The 20177-nt window shown below is 48.5% G+C and overlaps 1 protein-coding gene across 1 annotated transcript in view; it reads left to right on the forward strand.

Annotated features, from left to right (window-relative positions):
* Positions 1 to 2299: 2299 nt before the first annotated feature.
* LOC144756290 (uncharacterized) overlaps positions 2300 to 20177 on the forward strand; it is a 221676-nt gene continuing 203798 nt past the window's right edge. Inside the window, exons 1-2 of the transcript XR_013595116.1 lie at positions 2300 to 2433; positions 4052 to 4229. The gene's annotated coding sequence lies outside the window, so the exon portion shown is untranslated. The remainder of the gene's footprint in view (positions 2434 to 4051; positions 4230 to 20177) is intronic.

The raw sequence follows: 20177 nt of genomic DNA on the forward strand, positions 1-20177 counted from the left end.
GAGACCCGATCAAACCCCCCACATTCCGTGAATCGGCGGATTATCCAGCTGCGCGATGCTCATCACCTGTTGTGACTAGGGTGGGGACTTCAACTGTAAATGTGTATGGGAACGGGCCCAAAGGGGAGTTCCGAGAATGTCTTTTCCGTACATCAAAGCTTTAACATGTATGTGTAATCTACAATAAAGTCATAAATGTGTGTATAAGAGGCCAGGCCTCAGGAATACAGTTAGAGCACCTCAGAACGATACCTTCTGTCCGTTTCGTTGTGTTCTCCTCCGGAGAGAATAAAAAAACCTTGTTTCCTGCTTTCCAGTCTCCAGCGCCTGCCTCTTCATTTGATTTAATAACTAGAGGGTCACAGAGGCAATACCGCCGGGCAAATATCGATTGTCCCCGACCCGACTCAGGTTTTTACACAATGAGCAAGGTTGAAAAACATGCCTCTTGTTATTCTGTTCTGTCCTATTACCTAGACCTAGACAAAACATGCTACACACAGCTGCACTGCTGGAGAGCTCATGCTTTGATATTACAGGGTTGCATGTTGTTCACACACACTTGGAGGGAAACCATTCCATGGAGAAGAGCTATGCTGTTCCCATGATGTAAAGATTTCATCTAGGCTCTAAGGTATGGGGTCTGCTGACAAAGCCCAGAGATCTTCCTATATATAAAACCTGAACTTACCAAGGCGAAGGTGGTTGGGCCTTTTAGCCCTTTTTCCACTGTCTGTATATGATGACATCCCCCTTCATATTCTATGGTATTGTAACAATGCTAACTGTTTTAGGTTTATGCCTTTTGCTGCTGGTAGTGGTTTGTATACTGCATTTTAGAGCACAATAGTTAAAATAAACCTTTTGAACTATACAGTGACTCTGACAATCCTTAATGTGGACAAGTACGAGTGAGTGAGGGAAAGGGTATGCCTTGCAACCGCGAGAGTCGGGAGTGTTATGTTCTGGGTTGTCTAATCATTTGTAGCTTTGTGATTATGTAGGAGAACAAATGAGACATTATAGCTAGTCGGTTTTGGGATTTTGGGTACAAAGGTGGAAGGAAGGTACCACCCTATACACTGGAGTCCTGTTTTTCTGCGCATAGTTCTGTGTATGTGCAGAATCCCTGCAACACCAGGGAGATAGTGCCTTTTTTGTTTCCCAGTTTGCAAATGGCCCTTTGCGCCCAACACCCTCAGACATCGGGCTCGCATGAGCCAACAGGCAGAAACAAGTTGATGGTTTGAGTGGTGATGGGATACTAGTTCCTCTTTTTGTCCACTTTGGTTTTTAACACCAAGTGGTATTCTATTTACTATAAAGGTCAGTTTGGCATATCAATATTATTGTTTTTTTTAATTATGCTAAGTCATGGGTCCATACTTAGTCAAAAGTGCCTCCCTGATCTGCAGGTGCAGGCCTGATCTCCATCAAACTGAGTTTTTGAAAAGCGTAGGGGGCTCCTATGATGAAGCACGACACCTTATGCTGTGTGAGGACATCCCGTAACATTTTTGTGAATGCCCAGAGATAGGCAGTTGTAAGATGTATCATTCCTTTAAATAGTTTCTCAGGTGGCTTAGTTCTGTTTAACAATTGTGATTGGAGGCCAGCTCACCCTTGAGGCTCCACAGCCTCTAGTTCCCTACCACGGATAGTATTCTTGGTAATCTGTGTATTGATGACATTTTTGTGGGGGTGCTCTTGCTTTCCGTCGAAGGGTTTAAGGGCTGCCAGTCCTGTTGATACGCATAGTTGCGTAAATGATAAGTAAAGAGACCCAAGGCTTGGACTAAGGCCATATTAACTGATTGCTGTACACTGCAGTCAAGGGAATGCAGCATATCCAATTCCAACTGCTCATCATTATCATTAGGGAAAGCCTCCAGATAGGGTTCCCACTGTGCCATTGTCTTAAAATCCGTCTAATGCTATTGGTAAGTCAAGAGAGAGAGGGGAGTGTGGCCCCAGCCAGGCAAATATGTTGCCTCCATTTAAATTGCTGAGGGAGCAGCCTGGAAACACTCTAGGCCAAGTCTGCATCAATAATTAACAACCCTGCACTATTTTTATCTTACAAGGCATTAGGGGAGCAATATAGGTCCATCAAACAAGTAGGCTCAATAAACGCTGCTGGCAGGACGATCACGAATGCTTTGTCGGCTTTTACGAGCGTCGTGGGAAAAGACCTGCACATGCGCAATGGAAGCGCAACCAAGTATGAAAATAGAAAAAGGACTACATCCGTAAGACAGACAGACGTAGTCTGCTCCCGCTCCACGGAGGCAAAGTCAGAGTCAGGGACAGCTGACCAACATCAAAAGGTATCACCTCGCAGCGCGCTCAAATATAATCAGAGGAAGAACAGTACGACGCTCAACAAGCACAATCAGCACACCACTGTCGGCGAAGTTTGCAAGTGTAAACAAAGTAAGCCACACAAAGTGACACCAAAACCAGACTTCGGTAAATGCCTTAGATGTATTTGAATGTGATTGGCTGCTGAAAACTTTACAGTAAAGAAAGTAGCATAACTAGAGCCTCAAGTCCCGACATAGGGCCAGGTTTTGATGTCATTAGGAAATGCTCCAGACTGGATTCGAATTAAGCTAATCCGATTCGGAGCCTATGTTTCCGACATAATCGTCCTCCTTTCCGGATGACCAAGTATGATGCGAGGAAGCCATCTGGGCTCACTGAATCGGTTCCGAAAGTGATTCAAGCAGTCCAAATCATTCGGAGACGAATCGTCCAGCTCAATGGGGATGGTTCTGAACGAGAGAGTACGATGACTGTTTCTGACAGCTGTACCGACTCGATTTTGCCAAAAAGAAACGGCTGTGGGACCGTAGCAGGTTTCCCTTTCACCCGGGGCCATCCGAATCAGTCACGGGGGGGGTACCCATGGGTCCTCCCTTTCCATGCATGCACAGTGCCTGCCACAGGGTGCACGCTTTTCCCCACCCATCCCTTTTTTCATTTCAGAGTCTATGTTCACGTTGGGTTCACAGGCTCCCATTGAATTCAATGGGAGTCCGACCGAACCGAGCCTGTAAACATACAGACACATTGTAATCAGTCAGTGGGACTCCTGGAGTGCAATTTGAATGGAAAGCTTTCCATAACTGACTCGTCTGGACGGCTTTCCTAGCGACTTCGAAATTGGGCCCATAGAATCGGACACCTCCCTCTGCGACAGTGAGTGGCAGCACAGAAACCTGGGCCTCATCTCACCAACCCACAAGACAGACTGGGACAGTTACTGCTTTTATGGCTAATTCCTGTTCTCGTGCTTAAGTCTGTTTTGTTGTTTTAAGATTCATTCTTTCTTGTGATAACCCTCTGATTCCTCCTGCTGCATACGGACAGTTGATTTATCATATGGGAATCCTTGCTCTATGAATCCTGTCCTGAGAGCCCAGGGCCTCATCTCCTCCATAGTGATGTGGTCCTTGCATCCTAAGTATTATTACCTCTGAGGTATTTTGGTCTTACCGTTTTTCTTTGGTTATAGTTTCTGGTGTCGCTCTTACTAGCATTTTCCATTCCTTGTGCAATACCGTATTTCCCTCCTAGGTTGTTATCTCCCCTGTTGGATCCTTTCTACTAAGTTAGGCTCCATTGCCAGAATTTGTGGGCGACTTGTTGAACTCTTTTCAGGTACCCGCTACATAGCCAGTCCATAGCTTTCGATTTCTTTTAATCATATGAGAGCACGCAACCGATCCACAGGCCTTGCTTACCTGTACACTTTCTTCTCACCACATGACTCCAGCTATCGGTGTATGGACATACTTATTTATTTTTGTTTCTATGTAGTAGTCTTGTATACTTTTTCGTTGACATCGACCACGTGGTGTGTGATTGTGGGTATTGGGTTATAAGGTCCTACCACCTGGGCACGTGGCATGACTCTGTTCCCTCTCCTTTTTACTTAGGTTGGTGAGGATTTTTCCCCATCTACTCGAGCTCCAGTGTGCATGTTTTTAATTAAGGTCTCAGTATTTAAGTTATTCTACTGAGGATCTGCTGTCTGTATCAATTTCAGATCGCCCAGATGTGTGCTGCCCCTTCTACTCATCCACATTGTACCCTGAAGAAGGTGTGACCCTTGTACCTGGGTCTCGCACCGAAACGTGCGTCTGCACATTTTTTCTACATGACTCGTGCAACTCTTCTACAAGTCTCGATACTATCAGTTGTTCCTGGAAAACGTAGTGGATTCCGTAAGTTGTTGTTGTTTTTCCTGAAGGCAAATAGCGATCTAGCAAGCCTATTTTCATCGCTGTTGATGTTTAAAAGATGCCATTGAGTGTTCACAATTTGTCTAATTCTGCCATCCAAATTCGAGTGTTTGGTGACACAGACCAATTTCTCTTCTTTGTGTTTATTCTTCGGAGTAAACATACTCTCTCTATTGTAATAACGTGCCCTCTTGAGGGGCTTTCAGATATTATAATTATGGTTCACTCGTCTGTCTGGGTGGTGTTCTTGTAGTAATTTTCTTATAAATAACTGCCTTGTGTATCTATTTTATAATACTATTTATAATCAATGTATGTATTTTGCTAATATTGCGCATTACTTACTTGCACAATAAATTAAGGTTGTATATCCTAAATAAAAGGAACAATTATTTATCACACAGGTTCTTATTTCTGCCCTTTTCATCTGCACACTGTGCTTGCTCGTTAGTGAGGAGATTATCTTTTCCCCTCTTCCTTATATCAAGACGTTGTCGCTTTATTTAAGAAATGGGTTGCATGTAGTGGGTTTGGCTGTTTGACTATTATGGTCTTTCTGACCACTTTCTGCCTGCCCTGTCCAGCCTGTCCTTCAGTTCTCCCTTGGAATTCAATAGGGCCCATTATCCTTCTACACTGTCCGCTGTTCAAAGAAGGTCCAAGGCAGATTATTGACTGCTTCTTACTTCAAAAACTGGTCCATCAACTTCTCCATGCTGTGAATAAACATGGCTTTTACCTGTATGATAGGCACATATCTTCCTTTCCCAGGACTTCTTCCCTGAAATTCAGGCTGCCCATCAACGTTTCCTCAAACTACACCTTTGCTCTGACAGCTTGGCATTCAATACCAGCCTTCTAGACCCTGAGGTCATGCTCACACACTCCAATAAAACCACATATTTCTTGATCCTGGTCAATTAGAGGGGGGCCTGAAGACAGTTGTGCCAACTGACACATCTCATATCCCCCCCCCAAGGACACTCATTGCAGGGCCTCTCGCTCCTGTGCCCAAGAAAGTCCGGTCAGATCCTGCTGCACCAGAATGTATGACGTTACAACGCATACATTTACAACGCATGCCTTTACAACACAGTTTTTACATCGCAACATCCTTTACAACGCATACATTTACATCGCATACCACTACAACAAATGTTTTAAAACTACATTTACAACGCATTACATTACATTGCATTATACCTTTACAATGCATACCATTATATTGCATTTAATGTAAGTGTTGGATAGTGCAGGGTAAACATTACTATTCTAACTCCAGGGGGTGCAACAGTAGGGTAAGTGTTGGATAGTGTAGGGGTACTATGCGTTGTTATGAATGAATGAATGAATGAATGGAGTCTTCTAAAGCGCAACTTAGCCCAAGGGCTTCAAGGCGCATAAACAGGTCAGGTAGAAAATAGTAAACCAGGGGAGTTACAGATACGCTTCAGAGAAAAAACAGGTTTTCAGTGCTCTGCGAAACAGTGCAAGAGAGGGTTGCCTCAAGAGCTCGGGGGGGAAGGAGTTCCATAATCTGGGTGCGACCATGGAAAACCCTCTACCTCCCCATTTGGTCTTATTGATCTTAGGTACCTCAAGAAGATTTTTGCCAGAGGAGTGAAGAGATCGACAAGGAGCATAGGGATGTATAGGTGACCTAAGACTCTCAGCACCTGTTCCATGGAGAGCCCCGTGGGCAAGGCAAAGAATCTTAAAGGAAATCCTAGATTGAATAGGAAGCCAATGTAGACTTTTACAGGCTGCCGATGCCGAGGCACGTCTAGGGAGGCTAAGAACCATCTTTGCAGCCGCGTTCTGAACCATCTGAAGGCGATAGATAAGACTCTTATTAATGCCCATGTAGAGGGCATTACAGTAGTGAAGTCTCGAAGAGACTAAGGCCACAGTGGCAAGTTTCCGGGCATCAGGGGACAGATAGTGAGCAATTTTTCTGAGGACCTTGATGATGCCACAAAGGGTGGAGACAGTCCTGCTGACTTGACGGTCAAAGGAGAGTGCGGAGTCCATCAGAACCCCTAGGTTCTTGGCAAACTGACCGGGGGGGAGCAATCCCCAAGACAAGCCGGCCACCAGTCGTTGGACCAGACATTCTGACTGCTCCCGAAGATCAACACCTCCGTCTTCTCCCCATTCAGTTTCAAGAAGTTCTGAATCATCCACTGAGACACCGCCTCCATACAGTTCCTTAAGTTCGAAGCCGAGTCCTTAACAGGCTGCGAAAGAGAGACTATTATTTGGGTGTCATCTGCGTATGAAAGCACTTCCAACCCGAACGATCTAACTATCCTGGGAAGTGGGGTCACATAGATATTAAATAAGGTAGGGCTCAACGAGGAGCCCTGAGGGATCCCACAATGTACAGGCTTCGGGGTGGAAAGAAACTGGTCCAGCTTCACTCTCTGTTCTCTTTCAGTAAGAAAGGAAGACAGGAGGCTCAGGGTAGGGCCTCCAACCCCAATCTCCCTAAGGCGAGAGATCAGAATAGAGGGAGATAGGGTGTCAAAAGCCGCCGTCAGGTCTAATAGGACTAGAAGGGTGGTGTGGCCTTTATCGACCTGAGAACGGATTTTGTTAACCACTGCCGTTGGGGCCGTCTCAGTACTATGAGAGCTCCTGAAACCATGTTGGGAGATATCAAGAAGGGCCGAGTCCTGAAGAAAGGAGCTAAGATGTCGATTGAGATGGAATTCCAACATCTTAGCCGGGGCAGGGAGGAGTGAAATGGGGCGGAAGTTTTTCAAGACCCCTGGGTCTAGAGTGGACTTCTTAAGTAGGGGTTTAACGACCGCCAATTTCCAGGAGGATGGAAATACTCCTTCAGAAATAGCACGATTCATGACATTCATGAGGGGGAGAGTCACAACATCCCGGCAGGATTTGAGAACTTTAAGCGGACAGGGATCGAAAGGGGACCCTGATTTGATGTTGTCCAAGAGCTGAATTGTCAGCTCAGGAGTGAGTAAGGGGAAGGACAGGAAACTGGGTGGGAATCCAACAGATGTGCTCGGAGCTCTGGATGAAGCCAGAGTGTCAGAAGGAATCATACTCTGATTAGATAATTCAAGGGAGCTATAAATATGCGTTGTAATGACATGTGATGTAATGCCTGCGTTGTAGTGATATGCGATGTAGTGTCATGCGTTGTAGTGACATGCAATGTAATGGATGCGTTGTAGTGACATGCGTTGTAAAGGATGTTGCGATGTAATGACTGCGTTGTAAATGTAGTGCCATTTAAACGTTGCGTTGTAAAGGTTGTTTCCCGCTGCACCATAATAAACCACCGTTATTCTCATGCCCCTCTCCACTTGCCCGGGCCCTTGCAGACACCTGACCCACAGCCATGGCCTACCGCCCCACCCTTCCACAGGGCCCTGCGCCACGGGTTATGGATATAGTACCTGGCCTCCATTCTGCACTCTCTCACATCATACCCCCTTCTTTATTTCTCCATTTGTCTTGCTTTCTTTCCTCTTACTCTCTTTTTTCTTGTGCTTTCTTTTCAGTTCTGTTCAATTTTTGCTTCGAATTCTGTTTTCCCTTTTTGTGACCTCTGCTTCCATTTTTTCTTGTTTACCCTCTTCTTTGCCTTCAAAACCTCTCAGCCATTTCCATTTACTCCCGATTCTCTGTACTTGCTGCCATCAATTTCTTTTATTGTCTCATTACCTTTATCCTCATTTCTCACCACTACCCGTTTTTGTTTCTCATTTTGTCTTTAGCTGCAAATTTCTCTCATTTATGCCTCATATGTCCTGTGGTCACAGCGCAAGAACTAACTAATACAATATTCCAATAAATGTATTTTAAACATACAATGTGTTAATATTAGTACGGTTTTTTGAGTGTGACATTCTAAGTACAAAAGGTGGGTTTCCTGGATACCACTATGTCCCTGGGAGAGGGGCATTTGCCGGAAAGCACTTGTCCCCCATGAAATGGGGCAGAGTGCCGGTCTGTAGTAAACTAGACCCACCTTCCTCACACATGACACATTGTACTAAGTCCTTGCATGATAGGGTTAGGGAGTCTATACCTGTAAGCCTTGGATATATTGCTAAAATGTGTAACAGTGTGACAATACTAAAGATTAAAATATGATCTATGTACAAGATCACTTTTTTTTCAAAATGTTTGAGTAAGTGTAGTGTGGAGTGTTGGTAGAGTGCATATCAAAAGTGATTGGTGCAACAAACTGTAATAAATATCATGAAATAATAGGTCATAAACTAAGTCAGTAACTAATTCTTGAATCATATAAGTCTGTTTGTTGAAAATTTTATCGGCCGTCAGCATAATTTCCAGAGCCTTCATGATGCAGTATTTTGGTTTTAGACTAGGAAACTTAGGTTAGCTGAGCAAATTATTAATTAGTTTTTCTTTGGCCTCACAGTGGCAATGGTAAGTTTGAGGACCATGTCCCAAAGATGCGGCATAGTCTTGACTTTATATATAAATGAATCGTTTTGAATGAAAATATTGTTAGGGTAATATTTTTATTAGGTGCTCATGCACAGTGTAAGATAAGAGCAGGAAGTGTTGTGATATGCAATTCACCAAATTAAGAAAAACCAAAGTTGCCTAAAGTGAGTGCATGGACGTTTTCTTGCTGCTGGATGGAGTTAAATCGATTGATTTGATTGATTGATTTGATTTGATTTAATAATTTATAGAGCGCATGAATGCCCTGAGGCGTCTTGGCGCTGGGTCAGATGCATAGAATCTAGGACTGCCAAGTTGGAAAACGGGCTGAGCCAAGAAGAGCCAGGTTTTTACGGCTTTCCTGAATGCTAGAAGTAATGGGCTGTTTTTTATTGATAGTGGCAGCTGGTTCCAGGTCTTGGCTGTGTGCAGCAAGAAACTTCTCCCCCCCCATCTTAGTTGTTTAAATCTGGGGGTCTTCATCAATTTCGCATTGCTAGATCTGAGATTCCTCGTTGGTACATATTGTTTTAGGTTATGTTTTAGAAAATGGGAACCAATCCCATGGAGGGTCTTGTATGCCAGGCAAGCTGAATTGAAACGCACCCTTTTCTCCATTGTAAGCCAATGCAGGCCCCTGTGTCTGTGGGCTACTGATTCACAACTGAACTTTGTTGGCCCTCAGAAGAAAAATAAAGACATGGCAGTTTAATCAATAACCTGCTTATCATTCTGCCATGTCCGCAGCGCCGAGACGCCCCTGGGCATTTGCGCGCTTTATAAGTTTAAAAAATAAATAAATAAATAAATATCATGGTTAACGGTATCGAAGGCTGCCGATAGGTCTAGAAGAATCAAGGCAGCCTTCCTGTCTGCATCCAGTACACTCCTGAGCTCCTCCACTGCCATGATCAGTGCTGTCTCGGTCCCGTGTTCTTCCTTAAACCCATACTACGATTGGTCTAAGGCGTGGGTGGACCTAAGGAACCCTGCCAGCTGTAAGTTTAGAATCTTTTCCAGCACTTTTGCCAGAAACTGTATTCTTGAAATTGGTCTGTAGTTAGCCCGGTCTAAGGGATCCAAATTAGGCTTTTTCAACAGTGGTGTAACAGATGCCGTTTTCCAAGCATCCGGGAAGATGTTTGCCTGTATTATTTTATCAAAAAGTAGTTGGAGTTGCTTACTTAGTAACTCTGGGAACAGATGGAAGACCTTAGGTGGGCACGGGTCTGTAAGATCTCCAGACTTGGTTTTCAGTATTATTTGGTGTATCTGTTCTACTGATTGGGTCACAAACCTGAACCCTGAGTCCCCAACTTCTCTAAACCCACAGAGGTTGGGATATGCCTCTGTTTGTGATGAATTGCCATGATTGGTGGAGCTAACAGATTCGTATACTGACTTCACTTTCTTAACAAAGAATAGTCCCAGCGTATTGCAGAATACAGTGCTCCCCTCCATTTGCTTGTTTGGATCAGGGTTAGCCAATTTCTTGACCGTAGAAAACAGTTCTTTACAAGAGTTTTTGGCCTCATTGATTTTCTCTGTAAAATATGCAGATATTTCTTCTAGAATTAATTTTTTTATAGGATGCCAAAGTCCTACAGTAGGTTTATTTAGCCCTTCCTTCATAATTGGCCCCCATTTTCGTTCGGCCCTCCTGCACGTCTGCTTTTGTAGCCTTAATTTCTCAGAGAACCAAGGTTCTGAGACATTATTTCTTCTTGAGCTTGACTTTTTTATGGGGGAGCTTTCAGGACCGCGGATTTGATCCAGTTATTTATTTGCTCGGTAGCTATGTTACAGTCAAGGTTTAGTTCTGGGGTGGTCAGATCCAGTTGTTCATGTAAGTTGGGTGCATTTGTTTTAGCCCAGTCCTGATGTATATAGTGTCTTACTTGAGTAGGCCTTGTCATTATAGCTTGCTTAATCACCAGGGAGAATATGATGACTTTGTGGTCCGACCACGGTACCGGGAAAATTTCACTAATTGTTAAGTTAGTGTTGGAGGAGAATATTCCATCCAGTGTGTGCCCGGCGGAATGGGTACCCTGTTGGACCCTTTGTGTCAATGAGCAACTGGCCATGGTCTGTGAGATCAACAGCGTATTTTTGTCTGAGTCTTTTTCTAAGTGAAGATTGAAGTCCCTCAGTATAGTATAGTCCGCCCCTTTTAGGCTAAACTCTAGGAAAGGGTCAAGTAGTGGTGTCAGGGGGATTTTCGCTTTTGGTGGTCTGTATAGCAAGAGGCATTTGAAGGTGTAGTTTTTTGTAATAGCGATGTCAAAGGGTAGAATCTCGCAGTCAGGGCTGCTACCTGTGGCCGATCCCCTAACTTGTAGATCATCTTTATAAATGATGGCTAGCCCGCCCCCTCTTTTTCCTATCCTATCCGCCCGAATTATGGAGTAGCCCCCCGGGAGAGCCAGTGCCAGGTCTATGCCTGAGGCTTCATCAGCCCAAGTCTCCGTGATAAATAGTACATCTAGAGAGTGGGTCTCGATTAAGTTGGCTGTATCAGTGTTATGCTTCACCAGGGACCGCGCATTAAGCAAGGCAGCATTTATTACTTTATCTGTCTTTCGACTGTCGTGTGGGTGTTGCTGTAATGAAGCTCCACTCCGAGTGTGGTTAAAAGGGAGTAGACATTTTGGGCAGTTTTTAGTTTCAGTCATCAGGTTTAGAACAGGGCAGTGTCTATTGGGTCGGAGTGTCAGTAGTTTGTTACTGTTGTAATTTAGTCTAGCTACTGGCTTCCTGTTTTGGGCAGGGGTTCTGACTCTAGGCCCGGGCCAGGCACGGACGGGCGCAGACAGGCTTGCCTTTGGCACGCCTTCGGCGCGCCGGCGGCACGCCCGCTGCATGCGTCCACTGCGCGTCCATTCTGTCATGGAATAAGTAGGGTTTTGGAAGTACGACCTGAGCGACTAGACCGCTCAAGGCCGGAAATGACCCTGCACTGAAAGTGTGCACTCATGTATCATCAGGCTCCGCGTCCGCTCTGCCTTCGGTTTAAGTAGGGCTTAGAAATAGAAATAGAAACAGAATTTAAAAAGATGTGGGCCAGCAAGGAGGCCAAAGAGGCAAAACTTGCAACATGACCACAGAGGCAGCAGTGGAGGAAACTGCGATGTGCCCTGGCAATATTAGAGGTCTACTGTGGCAGCTCCTCCACTAAGTTACAGAAGCGTTACCCCACTGCGCAAAAAGTAAAAATAAAATGACAATAACATATCGTTATTGTCATTTTACTTTTCCCATTGCATGCAGTCTGTGTGCACTTTAGGGCGGGGCTGGGGAGAAGTGGTTTGCACTCCCAAAGTGCGCATGAACTATTTGGTCAGCCCAACAGTTCATGCGCACTTTGCATGTTCCTACCAGGCTGCATTACACAGCATGGTAGGAACATGCACAGGCTCCCTGTTCAAGTATGAGCGTCGATCCACTGCTCTCAGACCAATCACAACACTGCATTTCAGCATTGTGATTGGCTCAGGGGAGCCTGTGTGCCAGGTGCTTCCTGCTGCTGGCAGGACTGCAGGAAGGAAGAGGACGCAGGGGAGGCGGCCGTTCTAAGGTAAGTTTTTTTTATAGTTAATTAACCCCCACATCACCAAACACTCACCGCCCACCATCCCGTGCAGTAGCAGCTGCTACTGGAGGTCTACACTACTTTATTTTATAATAGTCTCATTTCTTGAGGTCTAAAACCTGTCCCTTGAGTTCTCCTGGGTGCCTTTTAGTGATTCATTTTGCAATGACCATCACATAAACCTTTGCTCATTCACTACTTGGAATCTTCAAACTTATAACAGGCAATGGAGTCTGCAGAACCCTATCGGATTGCAACATCTTTTGTGTGCAACCATACACTCCAAACCTCCTGTGAAACCTTTTTCCTAGCTCACCTAGTGGCAGGCTGAGGAAAACTTAATCCCAAGCACAATTTTGGTGGCAGGAAAACGTGTTGGCAAATAACAGTAATGGTGTGGAACCCTATCTTGGGACCCCCCACATTGTGCTTTTAACTTTGTGCTTTCAAACTCAAGGAAAATAAAACAGTTGGGATTCTTTGGTTGTGAGGCACAGTGTGCTGAGATGCTTAGCTCTTACCAGGTCTGCTGAACAGGAACAGTAGTTGTTAGATCTGGGGGTCTCTAGTTGGCAGAGGTAGGTACCACTGTCCAAATAGGGACCCTTGCCTCTAGTCAGGGCAAGGAGATAACCCTCTGAGATAACTCCTGCTCACCCTCTAGGTAGCTTGGCACGAGCAGTCTAAGCTAACCAGAGGCAATGCGTTAAGTATTTGTACCAACACTCACAGTAACACAGTGAAAACACCACAAACTGACTACACAACAGTTTAGAAAAATAAAGGTATTTTAATCTAAACTACACAAGACCAAAACGACAAAAATCCAATCCAATCAAGAACATGGTTTCGAAAGAGTTCTTAAGGTTGCGTTAAAATTTCTTTAGGTTGCGATAGAATTCTCTACGTTGCGATAGAATTCTCTACTGATGCGTGAAAAGTTCACAGTTGCGTCACGTTTACTCACAGTACCTTTTAGTTGCAACAAAGTTCCAAAAGCAGAAGCTGGTGCGGTGGAAAACAAGCGATGCGTTGCTCCTGAGACCCTGGGGAGGCGATGCAACAGCCCCGCTGCAGCAGCGGGCGTGTTGCGACGAATCCGGTCTGTATGGGGAGGAAGGCCACTTGTATGGATTCCGGTGCGTAGGTTTCGTAGGAAGTCTGTTCTCGCAAAGGCACGATGCGACGATCTCGAAGGGGCTGCGACGATCTCCGGGGCGACGATGCGCGGTCCAGCGGTGATCCTCTCTCTCGCAGCTCCTCGATGCGATGGTTCTGGGACGATGCTCGCAGCAACGTGATGCGGTCCGCAAGCAAGCGGTGCGGCGTTCTCACCCAGCGACGACAGGCTCTGCGACAATACTCACAGCGATGTTCGATTCTCCCACACCGGTCTGGTGCGTCCCGCAAACGAAGGATGCGACGTCTCTGGCAGCGGCGTCAGGCGCTGCGACGATCTCGACCTCCGTAGCGGCCGCAAACTTCTCGCACTGTCGGGGATGCGCTCCGCAAGCGAGCGATGCAACACTTTTCAGTTTCAAAAGTCACTCAAGCTTAGTTTCAAGCTTCCCAGCACAGGTACAAGTTCCAGAGGCCCCACAACTGGATCAAGCACTGTAGGAAGGACAGAACTCTCTCAGAAGAGTTCAGGGAAGCTGGGGGTGAAGTCCTTTTGTTCCTGGGACTTCAAAACAGGGAGCCAGCTCTTCTCAGGCCCTTGGAGATTCCTTTAAGACAGGGGACACAGCTCAACAGCAAAGTCCTTCCCCTCTCCTTGGCAGCAAAGCAACAGGTCAGTCCAGCAGAGCAACAGCAGGACAGTCTTCCTTCTTCAGTTTCAGCTTTCTCCTTGGCAGAGGTTCCTTCTTGATTTCCAGGATGATCTAATTTTCTGTTGTCAGGGGTCCTGTACTTATACCCCTAAAGTCTTTGTTCTCTTGGTGCATGTGGGCCCTGAGCCCGGTCTGAACCAGTTCTGGGTGGTTCCTGAGTACTTTGTTTTGCTGGCTGCATCTTTCCTTTCAGAGTGAGGGGCAGGGTCCTCAGCCGCCCAGCAGGGGGTGGAGCCAGCATTGTGGAAGGCAGGCACAGCCCTATTCAGCCCCAGGTGCTAACTCCTCCCACCACTCCAGTTGCAAATGCAGTCATTCAGCCTAGTGCTGACTCATCTAGCCTCCTGGGGAATCCCCCAGCCCCTGTCACTCTCAAACCAGACAGTCAATACACAAACAGGCCCAGGCACACAGAAGGGTCAGACAAGAGAACAGCAACTTTCTAAAAGTGCTGTTCTCAAACAAAGGATTTAAAAACAACCTTTCCTAAAATATGTGTTATTAAATTCTGAGTTCAGGTATACTAGATACTTATGTCCTATCTTGTTCGTATGGGAAGAAATGCTGTTAACCACTGTAACCAGCATCCCCCATGTTAACCTATGGAGCAAGATAGCCTTACAATAGTGAAAAACGAAAATGGCTGTAATTCACTACCAGAACATGTTACCTGCACTAGTACATGCTCTACCTTTTACATACACTGCACCCTGCCCAGGGGGGTACCTTGGGCCTTCCATAGGGGTGACTGATGTGCATAAAAAGGGAAGGGTTAGGCCTGGTCAGTGGGGACACTGACCAGGAGGACATGGCAGTTCTAAACTGCACACAGGCACTGCAGTGGCAGGCCTTAGACACTATTTTATTTCAACATCTTTTTATTAAGTCTCAGTTTGAGACACACATAAGAAAAGGGTCACATTGACACAGCGATAAGCCTACAACCCTCATGGGGCCGGCCGCGTGAAGGAACTCATGGTGCGAACTCTGTGTGGGTCAACATCTCCAATCACCCATGCCGATCTGCACGTCAAGATCATCAAGATCCCCTCCAGTCGCTCAGGAAGGGAGCTAAAAAAGCGCTGTCCAGCACCCTCCAGTGATACCCCGCCTTATATATCTTCCCGCGAGGCGGGCAAGTACAAACATACCAAACAGAAACAAATAACCGGCCCAAGGGGCCCAACATTCAACCAGAGGCCTAGTAGAAGGCAGTCAAAAGAGGAAAGCAGAGGTTAGAGGGAGCAGAGAGGAAAAGCAGAGGAAGAGCAGAGGGAGTTAGGGGGGATAGTCACAGCAGCGAGGGCGTTACAGGTTGCGAGGGGTAAGGGGGAGCACCGCATCTTCCACCAATTGCAATGCTCGCAGCGCTGGGGGCAAATTCCTAGCAAATTCGCTCTTGCAGAGATAGGCCACTAGTGGCCGCCAAACCTTTTCAAAGCGGGTCGTGCGAGACTGCAGCCTAGCCGAGAGCAACTCCATAGTGATGACTTGCCACAGCCTGCCGAACCACACAGCTAGAGGGGGGGCCTCCACCTTCTTCCAATACAGAGCAATAAGTTGTCTGGCGGCACCCAACATTTGCATCGCTAAGGTCCAGTCACTGCGGGTCAGGGCCAGCAAGTCAACAGGTTTGAGTCCCAGCAGTATTGTGCTAGCAGCATCAGGCAGAGGAAATCCCAGCACCCCCCGAATGTGGCTCAACACCTCCTTCCAAAAGATAGCGATCACAGGGCAGGTCCACCAAATGTGCATGAAGTCGCCCGGCACATGATGGCATCTCCAACAACCGGGCGGTACAGAGGGAAACATCCTGTGTAGGCGTTGGGGCGTATAGTACCACTGCGTCATTACTTTGTACGCGTTTTCTTGTTGCGGCACACTGCGATACACCTTAGGAACATCCCTCCAGAGGCGGGTCCACTGCGCATGATCAATATCAGCACCTAGAGTCTCCTGCCAGTGTCGCTGATACGGGTGAGCAGGGGGAGTAAGAGGATGCTGCAGAATCTGATAAATTTTTTAAATAAGGCCCTCCGTGCCCGCACCAGAGCGGGCCAGCCTCTCGAACGGGGTGAAGGCCCGAGTGGCCCCAGGGTATATCGCATCCGATAGGGCCCAGTGATGCAACTGCAGAAACTGCAGTTCAGCCTCCGGGGGAAGATGGAACTCCTCTCGACAGTGGGCAAAGGACTTAATGGAGCCTCTGTCAAAGAGATCCGTAAGGACTTTGCAGTCTTCTCGTGTCCACCTGCGAAAGGCGGGAGTGTGGTTAGCCGGTGGGAACCATGGATTATCCTCTATGGGGGTGTGCGGTGAGGGGAAAGTCGTCAGGCCCTTCCGCACCGCCACCTTGTCCCACACGTCCAGGACCGTTCTTGTGGGGACCGCCAAATAAGCACTAGGGGACCGTCCCGCCCTATGGGTCCAAGCGAGGTTCCAGATCGTGCGACCCGTGACCGCTCGGTCTAGATGCAGCCACCCCTTCTCACTCCGTCTAATACCCCACTCGATTACAAACAGCAAGTGAGCGGCCCAATAATAGTCCACCAGATTCGGACATCCCAGCCCTCCACGATCCCGCGGGGCCATAAGGAGTGCCTGAGAGAAGCGAGGTCTCTTGCCCCCCCAGATGAATTTAGTACAGTCCCTTTGCAAGGCTCTAATCTTCGGCAGAGGGATAGGAGTAGGAAGGCATTGGAACAGATAGAGTATTTTAGGCAAGATAGACATTTTGATCGCGTTCAATCTACCCAGCCAAGAGGGGATAAGAGGTTTCCACCGTTGTAGATCAGTGAGAACGGATTTGCGACATTCCGCCCAATTGAGCGCCGACCAGCCCTCCAAAGAGGGAGTCAGGGAGAGGCCGAGGTATCGGATATGTTGGTCCGTCCACCGGTAGGGGCACAGCACTTCCAGGGGAGGAACATCGGCCCGGGGGATCGTGAGATTAAGCACCCACGACTTATCGTGATTAATTTTCAGGCCAGAGGCGCTTTCGAAGGAGCAGAGCACCTCATGAAGCGCCGGTAAGGACTGTCGCGGTTCCGTCAGAGTGAGGATGAGGTCGTCTGCGTATAACGCCACTTTATGAGTTTGCCCCCCCATCTGAACACCGCAGATGTCCGGGTTTCGCCTGATCAGGTCCGCCAGTGGTTCAATCGCCAGGGCGAACAGTAATGGCGATAGAGGGCAGCCTTGCCTCGTCCCTCTGCCAATGGCAAACGGTCCCGTCAACCTCCCGTTCACCCTGACCCTCGCCCTCGGCTCTGCATAAGGTGCCATGATCCTGGCAACCATCCTTGGGCCGAGTCCCACCCTACAGAGGACCGCTCGGAGGAACCCCCAATCCACGCGGTCAAACGCTTTCTCAGCGTCTAACGACAGGAGGCACGCCGGGATGTGCCAGTGATGCACCTTCCCTACCAAATGTGCCAGTCTCCGCACATTGTCTGCCCCTTGACGGCCCCGGATGAAGCCCACCTGGTCAGGGTCAACGAGGTCCGGCATGTGGGGATCAAGTCTCTTAGCCAGCACCTTCGTGTAAATTTTAAAATCAGTATTAAGCAGCGCAATCGGGCGGTAAGACGAGCAAAGCGCCGGATCTTTCCCGGGCTTAGGGACTAGAGCAATTTCCGCCATTCCCATGTCCGGAGAGGGGCCCTGGCCACCATCGAAGGAAGCAAAGAGTCTGAGGAGATAAGGACCTAGCTGTTCCTGGAATAGGCGGTAAAAGGAGAGCGGTAAGCCGTCAGGGCCCGGCGTCTTCCCCAAGTGCAAATCTTTGATGGCCCCAGTCACCTCGGCAAGCGAAAGTGGCTCCTCTAACCTTTCCGCCGCTTCGGAATGCAAGCGCGTCCCGCCATAGTGCTCCAGAACCTCCTCTGGCGGGGTAGCGCCAGTCGGTGCCGCCGTGTACAAGGAGGCGTAATAGTCTCGGAACGCCTTCATTTTAGCCTCCATCGCCGTTGTTCGAGACCCGTCTGGGAGCACAACGTTCGCTATGTGGGATCTGGCCGCCTTGACCCTCAGTCGCCTCGCCAGAAGCTTCCCCACCTTGTCCCCCCCGTCGAAATGCATGCGCTTCAGTGCCAAGAGGGATTTCTCCGCCCGGTTCGCACGTAGCATTCGCAATTGCCCCCGCAGGTTCGCTAGTCGTCTCCGCGTCTTCAGAGTGGATTCCTCCTGATTCTGCGCCTCTGCCCCCCGCAAGTCCGCTACCAGGCCCTCCTCCACTGCCCTCCGTTCACGCGCTCTCGCAATCTCGAGGGAGGTGATGTAACCCCGAATTGTAGCCTTGAAGGCGTCCCACACCACCGGGAACGGCGTTTCCGGCAGATCGTTGAACTCAAAGTAGGAGGTGATGGCCGCACGGATGTCGTCAATCGACGCTGTATCTCTGAGGAGGTATGGGGGCAGATGCCACTTACTTTCCCTAGGGGGTCCACTCCGCAGATCTCTGAGGCTCAACTCCACATGCGCATGGTCCGAGATGGATATGTCCGACATTTCCACATCCAACACATCACAAATCAGGTCATGCGAGACGAACAAATGATCGATGCGGGAATAAGAGCGATGAGCACTAGAATAAAAAGAGTAGTCCCTTTTGTCGGGGGAGAAGTAGCGCCATGCGTCAAAGAGACCTAAATCGCCTATCTGTTTGCGCAGCGCCGAGGACATCGCCCCCGCCCCATGAAAGGAGCCCGCACTCCGGTCCATCGTAGGGCACCATACCAGGTTAAGGTCGCCCCCTAAAATAATCGAGGGTCCACCCCGAAGGACATGAGCACTCAAAAGATCCCGAAGGAAGCGATCCTGTGCCAGGTTGGGTGCATACACATTGCATAACGTAAGACGGCGGGAGCCCACCTCGACCGAAACCTTGAGGAAGCGACCGTCACCACCCCGGAAGAGCTTGTCAGAACCCCGCCTGATGCCAGCTTTGCACAGAACCGCCACCCCAGCCGTTTTCGTATCTGCTGCAGCCCAGAATTGGAGGGGGTACCTAGGGTGCGCCATGCGCCTTGTATCTGCCTGGAGAAGGTGGGTCTCCTGCATGAAAATGATGTCCGGGTCATGCTGCAGGAAGTAATGCCAGAGCTGTTGGCGCTTATTAGGGGAATTAAGGCCTTTAACATTGAGCGATAAAATCTTAAGGGGTCTGGCTATATCACTCGCCATCTTGGGGGTCTCTAAGGATAATACGCAAAGCTTTGCGCAGCAGAGCACCCAACAGCTCAGAGTCCCACCCAGAGGGCCCACCCCCGCTCCCCGCAACAACCCCCATCCCCAGCCCCCCATAGCAGACAGAGAAAGGAAGGAAAGATAGAAAAAGGAGAAAAAAGAAAGTCAAATGAGAAAGCCAAATTGTCAGCAGTCTGAAGGGTTGACGGCCTAGGCCGTAAAGACGTGGCCAACTGGGCAAAAGTACACTGTCTCCAGAGTAGGGCATCCTACACCCACGGGTTTGAATGTCCATCGGGATGTCACTCCCCAGGAGACAGTCTCGGTGGGACATGACAGGCCGGGAACACTAGAAGGTATGGAGCCCCCACCTTCCTAGGCCCAGCACAAGGAGATCAGGAGTCCAATCAACCCCCCACCCACCCCACAGCCATCCCCACCCTCCGGAGGGGTATAAGAGAACAGTACCTCAACCAGGGAGACATAGGTATGCTGTCTATCTCACGATGTGGAGGACCGTCCCGTAGGGGAGCGGTCCGCACGGTCAATCTCCGACTCCTCCAGCGCTCTACCTCTACGATGACCTCTTGCCTGGCTTGGCTCGTCGGTGGCACGTCAACAGGCGCCGCACGTTGTCTCCTCGGCACCGTGGTCCAGTCCGGGGTAAGCTGTGTCCTCTTGCTCGGAGGACGCCTGGAGGGGCTCCCCGGAGGAGAGCCTGCAATGTTGAGGAGTCGCGCCGCCTCATCGTAGGATCGCAAGGATTTGCGCTTACCCTCCCATTGAAAGATAAGTGCAAAGGGATGGCCCCATTGGTACGAGATATTCAGGGACCGCAGTTTCTCCGTCACTGGGCGGAAAGCGCGTCGCCGC

This window comes from Lissotriton helveticus, chromosome 5_1 (genome assembly GCF_964261635.1).
Source record: "Lissotriton helveticus chromosome 5_1, aLisHel1.1, whole genome shotgun sequence".
NCBI classification, from domain to species: domain Eukaryota; kingdom Metazoa; phylum Chordata; class Amphibia; order Caudata; family Salamandridae; genus Lissotriton; species Lissotriton helveticus.